Source organism: Ostrinia nubilalis, chromosome 11 (genome assembly GCF_963855985.1).
Source record: "Ostrinia nubilalis chromosome 11, ilOstNubi1.1, whole genome shotgun sequence".
Lineage (NCBI taxonomy): Eukaryota > Metazoa > Arthropoda > Insecta > Lepidoptera > Crambidae > Ostrinia > Ostrinia nubilalis.
In genome coordinates, this window is record NC_087098.1 from 8,523,693 (window position 1) to 8,531,903 (window position 8,211).

The following is an 8,211-nucleotide window of genomic DNA, read 5'->3' on the forward strand; positions in this document are numbered from 1 at the left end:
TATTTCCAACCCATTTTTGTCCATCCATATTTTTAGAAGATCTAGAGTGGCCGTAATGGAGCTGCAGGCGTCTTCAACAGATTTATTATTGGTATAAATTAATAGGTCATCCGCATATTGCAGAATTTTAATATTATCATATAAGCTAGAATCTAAATCATATGTATAAACATTATATAATAGTGGGCTGAGAACAGAGCCTTGCGGCAGGCCTTTCCAAACTGATCGTGTATCTATCATATCAGAACCAGTTAGAGAGATATTACGGCCATATAAAGCATTTAGGATGAAATTTGTAAATTTCCAAGAAACCTGAAGGGCTAAAAGTTTCTGTTTTAAGACGTCTATAAGTACATTATCATATGCGGCGGAAATATCCAAAAAAGTTGCAAGTACAGATTCATTATTAGTGAATGCTAGTCGGATGTCAGAAATAAAAATACTGATGCTATCCAATGTGCATTTTCCTTTCCTAAAACCGTACTGACTGTCCGATATTAAGCCTTTGCTTTCAAAATGCCACTCTAATGAGAGATGTTAGATGTTCTATTAGTTTTAATAAGATGGATGATAAGGCTATAGGGCGATATGAAGAAGCGTCAGATAGGGGTTTATTCGGTTTACACACTGGCAACACTACTTGTGTTTTCCATTCTGACGGGAGAGTTCCTGTGTTTACAAATGAATTGATGAGCTGTAAATAATAACCTAAAATGTTGTCACTGAGATGAGTAAAGAAAGAATATGGTATTCCGTCGGCCCCAGGGGCGGAATCTTTAGTATTAGATACAACTCCTTTTAATTCATATAGGGAAAAGTCTGAATCCAATGCCATGTTACTTACTGTGTGTGAGGAAGCATCATCGCTGACTATGTTATGTGGTACCCAAGGGGGAGCTAATTTGGTTAAAAAGTCATGAGCTAAAGTTTCTGGTATTGATGGACTAGAAATATCACTAAACACAGATTTAAATCTTCTAATACTACGCCAAACTATAGAGGAAGGAGTGTTGGGGGATATAGAAAGACAGAAGTTTTTCCAACTCTCAGATTTCTTTTTTTTCAATAATTTAGAGGTTTCTTTATTTACAGACATAACTAAATCAAAATTCTCTGAAGTCATATTATGTTTATATTGTTTTTCAATCTCTTTTCTGCGTTTAATTGCTTCTGTACATTCTGAATCCCACCAAGGGGGTGAAGGAATTTTGTTAGATAAATTTCCCTTTAGAGGGAAAACTTCATTTGCTGCTTCGATCAGAACATTTGCAAGAGCATTGGCACAATCTAGTTGGTTATCAGATGATATATTTGGGAGTGAAGATATTTTACTTTCTACACAATTTTTAAAAGTTAGCCAAGTGTCACTAGTACTGTCTGGTAACCTATGTTTTAATTGAGATGAATGTTTCAGTGCTTTAGGTTTATTATATGGAAAAGAAATTAAAATAGGGAAATGGTCACTTCCATATGAGGACGGCAGGGTGCACCAGGTTAAGGAAGAGGCCAAACTTGGTGTACAAATGGAGAGGTCAACTGCACTAACATTTTGATTTGGTGCTGTGAGGCGTGTGGGAGAGCCAGTATTTAAAGTACAAAGGTTATTACTGTCAATTATATCAAGAAGTGCTTCACCATAATTGTTTGACACTGTACTACCCCATGTCTGATGGTGAGAGTTGAAATCCCCTAATAATAAAAATGGTCTTGGTAAGGAAGAGATGATCTGATCAATTTCATTAATAATAGACAAAGAGGGATGTGGAATATATACAGAGGCTATACATATATTACATACACTTACAGCTAAAATAGAAAAATCTTCACTATGTACAGGTAAATTTACAGGAGAGAATGGGACGGAGTTCCTGATGAAAATAGCCACTCCACCATATCCATCAGGTCTGTCTTCTCTAAGGCAATGGTAATTTTTAAATTTACAAGTATTATTTGGTTTAAGCCAGGTCTCTGCCAAGGCGACAACTACAGGCTCAAACTTATTGAGTAAGTGTATAAACTCACTCTTCTTACTTATCAAACTACGACAGTTCCACTGGAGAAACTTTACTTGGGCCATTTTGAATAAATTTCACTAAAACATCTAAAAAAGAGGCAGCGTTGGACGGTGAACTACTATTAGGTTGTGTTAATAAATTAATTAAAGTTAAAAGTAAATTTGTTACTTCTCTAAAACTAGGATTTATCTGCTCAGTAGAAGTGTTATCAAATGCACAGCCATTATTTGGAGATGGAATTGAATATTCATTGATGAGTGCCTGATGGGCTCGTTTGTCATATCCCTGAGTGGGAGGTGGAGGTGTACGTGGTTTTAGAAAAACTGTTTTTTTGTGGGAATTGGATGTAGGAATGTTATTACTTGCAATAGTGGGATGTATAATTTCTTTAATGTTTTTTGCAGGGCTGGCAGAAACAACATCCGCAAAGGATTTGGAGGCAGGTGGATGTAGCTTTGAGGCTTCCGCGTATGAAACACAATTATGGGCCATATAATGTTTTATTTGCTTCTGGCGAGCCAGCTCTGGACAAGCTTTGCTGGTGGCTAAATGGGACCCGGAACATAAGCAGCAAAAAGCGTTATCTTCCTCCACCATACAGGAGTCACCAGTGTGATCATGACCACACTTGTAACAGCGTGGTTTCGACCGACACTGTACCTTTGTGTGGCCAAAGCGGCAACAGTTGTAACACTGTATGGTAGGGAAGATATATAGTTCCACTGGAAGTGCATTATAGCAAATAAAAATACGCTTCGGCAAGACCTGGCCATCGAAAGTGATCACAGCAGATTGTGACGGTTTCCATACTGGTGTACCATTAATAAAGGTTTTATAATTGAGTCGTCTTACTTTAATAATTTTCCCACATCCTATAGGAATGTTAATATTGGATATGATCTCCTCTGGAGACCATTCTGCTGGTATTCCCCTCACTAATCCCATCCTAGTAACATTAAAAGTTGGGATAAATGCTTTAAGATTGTTTTTCAATAGGCTGTCATGGTTTAGGAATGAATTAGCTGCTGTGAAATCAGAGAAGGCCATCGCTATTTTATTTCGTCCTATCTGTTTAACACTACCATTTATGATGTTCTGAAATCCATTCTTTTTTAAAAGCTTGCCAAAGGAGACTGAGTGCATTGTGGAGCCATCATCTGGGGAAGTCTGAATTCTTTGAACATGTATGGTATAAGGGGAGGCATCAGTACTATTATATAGTTTTCTACCAAAATCTGGGGTTGAAGAAAGTTGTGAGTCGGTAATTGTTGAGGCAGAAGGTTGGGAGTTAGTTTGCGTAATATTTTTAATTTTATTATGTTTTTTTGCTGCCGGACTTGGGGGGGATTCCGAAATGGTAGGTGTAGGGGGCAGATCGCAGGCACAATCATTTTCCTTTACTTCTTGTCCAATATGTTTCCTTTTACGTTTGTTACAATTTTTACATTTGTGAACTCTGCAGCGTTTTCTAGCTGTAGTTGCAGGAGAACCATCCGTGTCCATAGCTGACTCATTGGAAATAGCCACCATTGGGCCTAAAAGGGGAGCAAAAGTATTCGCATCTACAGGGATAGTCACAAAGTGGCCCGCCGGGGGAGCCTCCCCCGGGTCAGGCGGCTCGTTCATCTTGACGACTAAATAGTTTTAAAGACTTACCAATATACAGCAATTATACACTAACTACACAATATATAAATAATCAAGTAAATATAAACACTAATTACACCTCTTCTGATCACTACAACAGATAAATTTTAATTTTAAAGCTAAGAGAAACAAAAACGCGCCCGACCAGTTTAACGTTTCCCGCGCTTTTCTTACATAACGTTATTTGTTTTGTTTCTTGTAAACAGACTTGTAAACTTTTACAAAACGAGTAGCTAAATTGTACGAAATAGGTAAATATTTGAGGGGATAGACTTATCTTCTGTATAATATATATTATATATTTTAACGTGGTTAGCTAGTGATACAAAGAATTGAATAACTTGTTGATTTAGAATTTGAGATACATGTTTTTATTAGATATGCGTATATTTTTCTTTTCGATAAAATTGTCCATGGATAAAGTAATCCCATTTGCATTAGTCCCATGGCTCTTTGATGATATGGCGTTGTAAAGAAATTTCACGACTTCGTTAAAATCCCTTTCAAAGATCAACCCGATATTTACCCTCTTTCATTGTTGATTAATCAGGTCAAAAATAAAATAAATTCTCTAAAACTCACTGGACACAAAAATAAACTCCTTCTTTTTGAAGTCAGTTATAAATAAAATATTTACAAGTACCTAATAAACTTTTTGTATCTGTTAGGTATTTATTTAATGCTCTATCATAATTAAGTATTGATTTATCCTTGATTCATCTTTCCTGGTTAAAATTTATTGTAGGTACATAATATGATTATTTTATTATGCAACCATTCTGTAATATTACTTTGAATAAGTTCTAAATTATTATCTATCCTTATCCTTAAAGTACTGTATCACACTGATTGAAAAACAATTTATATAACACTGATTGAAAAACAATTTATATAAAACAATTTATAACATAACTAAATCAAAATTCTCTGAAGTCATATTATGTTTATATTGTTTTTCAATCTCTTTTCTGCGTTTAATTGCTTCTGTACATTCTGAATCCCACCAAGGGGGTGAAGGAATTTTGTTAGATAAATTTCCCTTTAGAGGGAAAACTTCATTTGCTGCTTCGATCAGAACATTTGCAAGAGCATTGGCACAATCTAGTTGGTTATCAGATGATATATTTGGGAGTGAAGATATTTTACTTTCTACACAATTTTTAAAAGTTAGCCAAGTGTCACTAGTACTGTCTGGTAACCTATGTTTTAATTGAGATGAATGTTTCAGTGCTTTAGGTTTATTATATGGAAAAGAAATTAAAATAGGGAAATGGTCACTTCCATATGAGGACGGCAGGGTGCACCAGGTTAAGGAAGAGGCCAAACTTGGTGTACAAATGGAGAGGTCAACTGCACTAACATTTTGATTTGGTGCTGTGAGGCGTGTGGGAGAGCCAGTATTTAAAGTACAAAGGTTATTACTGTCAATTATATCAAGAAGTGCTTCACCATAATTGTTTGACACTGTACTACCCCATGTCTGATGGTGAGAGTTGAAATCCCCTAATAATAAAAATGGTCTTGGTAAGGAAGAGATGATCTGATCAATTTCATTAATAATAGACAAAGAGGGATGTGGAATATATACAGAGGCTATACATATATTACATACACTTACAGCTAAAATAGAAAAATCTTCACTATGTACAGGTAAATTTACAGGAGAGAATGGGACGGAGTTCCTGATGAAAATAGCCACTCCACCATATCCATCAGGTCTGTCTTCTCTAAGGCAATGGTAATTTTTAAATTTACAAGTATTATTTGGTTTAAGCCAGGTCTCTGCCAAGGCGACAACTACAGGCTCAAACTTATTGAGTAAGTGTATAAACTCACTCTTCTTACTTATCAAACTACGACAGTTCCACTGGAGAAACTTTACTTGGGCCATTTTGAATAAATTTCACTAAAACATCTAAAAAAGAGGCAGCGTTGGACGGTGAACTACTATTAGGTTGTGTTAATAAATTAATTAAAGTTAAAAGTAAATTTGTTACTTCTCTAAAACTAGGATTTATCTGCTCAGTAGAAGTGTTATCAAATGCACAGCCATTATTTGGAGATGGAATTGAATATTCATTGATGAGTGCCTGATGGGCTCGTTTGTCATATCCCTGAGTGGGAGGTGGAGGTGTACGTGGTTTTAGAAAAACTGTTTTTTTGTGGGAATTGGATGTAGGAATGTTATTACTTGCAATAGTGGGATGTATAATTTCTTTAATGTTTTTTGCAGGGCTGGCAGAAACAACATCCGCAAAGGATTTGGAGGCAGGTGGATGTAGCTTTGAGGCTTCCGCGTATGAAACACAATTATGGGCCATATAATGTTTTATTTGCTTCTGGCGAGCCAGCTCTGGACAAGCTTTGCTGGTGGCTAAATGGGACCCGGAACATAAGCAGCAAAAAGCGTTATCTTCCTCCACCATACAGGAGTCACCAGTGTGATCATGACCACACTTGTAACAGCGTGGTTTCGACCGACACTGTACCTTTGTGTGGCCAAAGCGGCAACAGTTGTAACACTGTATGGTAGGGAAGATATATAGTTCCACTGGAAGTGCATTATAGCAAATAAAAATACGCTTCGGCAAGACCTGGCCATCGAAAGTGATCACAGCAGATTGTGACGGTTTCCATACTGGTGTACCATTAATAAAGGTTTTATAATTGAGTCGTCTTACTTTAATAATTTCCCCACATCCTATAGGAATGTTAATATTGGATATGATCTCCTCTGGAGACCATTCTGCTGGTATTCCCCTCACTAATCCCATCCTAGTAACATTAAAAGTTGGGATAAATGCTTTAAGATTGTTTTTCAATAGGCTGTCATGGTTTAGGAATGAATTAGCTGCTGTGAAATCAGAGAAGGCCATCGCTATTTTATTTCGTCCTATCTGTTTAACACTACCATTTATGATGTTCTGAAATCCATTCTTTTTTAAAAGCTTGCCAAAGGAGACTGAGTGCATTGTGGAGCCATCATCTGGGGAAGTCTGAATTCTTTGAACATGTATGGTATAAGGGGAGGCATCAGTACTATTATATAGTTTTCTACCAAAATCTGGGGTTGAAGAAAGTTGTGAGTCGGTAATTGTTGAGGCAGAAGGTTGGGAGTTAGTTTGCGTAATATTTTTAATTTTATTATGTTTTTTTGCTGCCGGACTTGGGGGGGATTCCGAAATGGTAGGTGTAGGGGGCAGATCGCAGGCACAATCATTTTCCTTTACTTCTTGTCCAATATGTTTCCTTTTACGTTTGTTACAATTTTTACATTTGTGAACTCTGCAGCGTTTTCTAGCTGTAGTTGCAGGAGAACCATCCGTGTCCATAGCTGACTCATTGGAAATAGCCACCATTGGGCCTAAAAGGGGAGCAAAAGTATTCGCATCTACAGGGATAGTCACAAAGTGGCCCGCCGGGGGAGCCTCCCCCGGGTCAGGCAGCTCGTTTATCTTGACGACTAAATAGTTTTAAAGACTTACCAATATACAGCAATTATACACTAACTACACAATATATAAATAATCAAGTAAATATAAACACTAATTACACCTCTTCTGATCACTACAACAGATAAATTTTAATTTTAAAGCTAAGAGAAACAAAAACGCGCCCGACCAGTTTAACGTTTCCCGCGCTTTTCTTACATAACGTTATTTGTTTTGTTTCTTGTAAACAGACTTGTAAACTTTTACAAAACGAGTAGCTAAATTGTACGAAATAGGTAAATATTTGAGGGGATAGACTTATCTTCTGTATAATATATATTATATATTTTAACGTGGTTAGCTAGTGATACAAAGAATTGAATAACTTGTTGATTTAGAATTTGAGATACATGTTTTTATTAGATATGCGTATATTTTTCTTTTCGATAAAATTGTCCATGGATAAAGTAATCCCATTTGCATTAGTCCCATGGCTCTTTGATGATATGGCGTTGTAAAGAAATTTCACGACTTCGTTAAAATCCCTTTCAAAGATCAACCCGATATTTACCCTCTTTCATTGTTGATTAATCAGGTCAAAAATAAAATAAATTCTCTAAAACTCACTGGACACAAAAATAAACTCCTTCTTTTTGAAGTCAGTTATAAATAAAATATTTACAAGTACCTAATAAACTTTTTGTATCTGTTAGGTATTTATTTAATGCTCTATCATAATTAAGTATTGATTTATCCTTGATTCATCTTTCCTGGTTAAAATTTATTGTAGGTACATAATATGATTATTTTATTATGCAACCATTCTGTAATATTACTTTGAATAAGTTCTAAATTATTATCTATCCTTATCCTTAAAGTACTGTATCACACTGATTGAAAAACAATTTATACTTCTCATACGCTTCCTACAACCTAGTTATAGCCTGACCAGGAACATAAAAACCCTGGAATAGAGGCGCTTCAATTGCATTTGATAGTGCAACACTGAGTACAGTCGTACATGTGTTAAATTAATAGGCTAAATTTATGTATCAGGATTCAGGATTACGGGCTAATTTGATATTTTCATAAATTAACGAAAAATATTATTAAAGGTA

The 8,211-nt window shown here is 35.8% G+C and overlaps 2 long non-coding RNA genes across 5 annotated transcripts; both read left to right on the plus strand.

The window, feature by feature from the left end:
- Positions 1 to 569: 569 nt before the first annotated feature.
- LOC135076213 (uncharacterized) lies at positions 570 to 2,857 on the plus strand. Of its 3 annotated transcripts, none has more exons than XR_010258213.1 (3): positions 570 to 1,710; positions 1,807 to 1,924; positions 2,420 to 2,857. It is a non-coding gene; the product is annotated as an uncharacterized LOC135076213 (long non-coding RNA). The 3 variants fall into 3 exon arrangements; XR_010258212.1 differs by having other exon boundaries at positions 570 to 1,290; positions 1,415 to 1,924; XR_010258211.1 differs by having other exon boundaries at positions 570 to 1,924.
- A 1,718-nt stretch (positions 2,858 to 4,575) lies between these two features.
- LOC135076199 (uncharacterized) lies at positions 4,576 to 6,333 on the plus strand. Of its 2 annotated transcripts, XR_010258204.1 has the most exons (3): positions 4,576 to 4,766; positions 4,891 to 5,400; positions 5,896 to 6,333. It is a non-coding gene; the product is annotated as an uncharacterized LOC135076199 (long non-coding RNA). The 2 variants fall into 2 exon arrangements; XR_010258203.1 differs by having other exon boundaries at positions 4,576 to 5,400.
- The last annotated feature ends 1,878 nt before the right edge of the window (positions 6,334 to 8,211 follow it).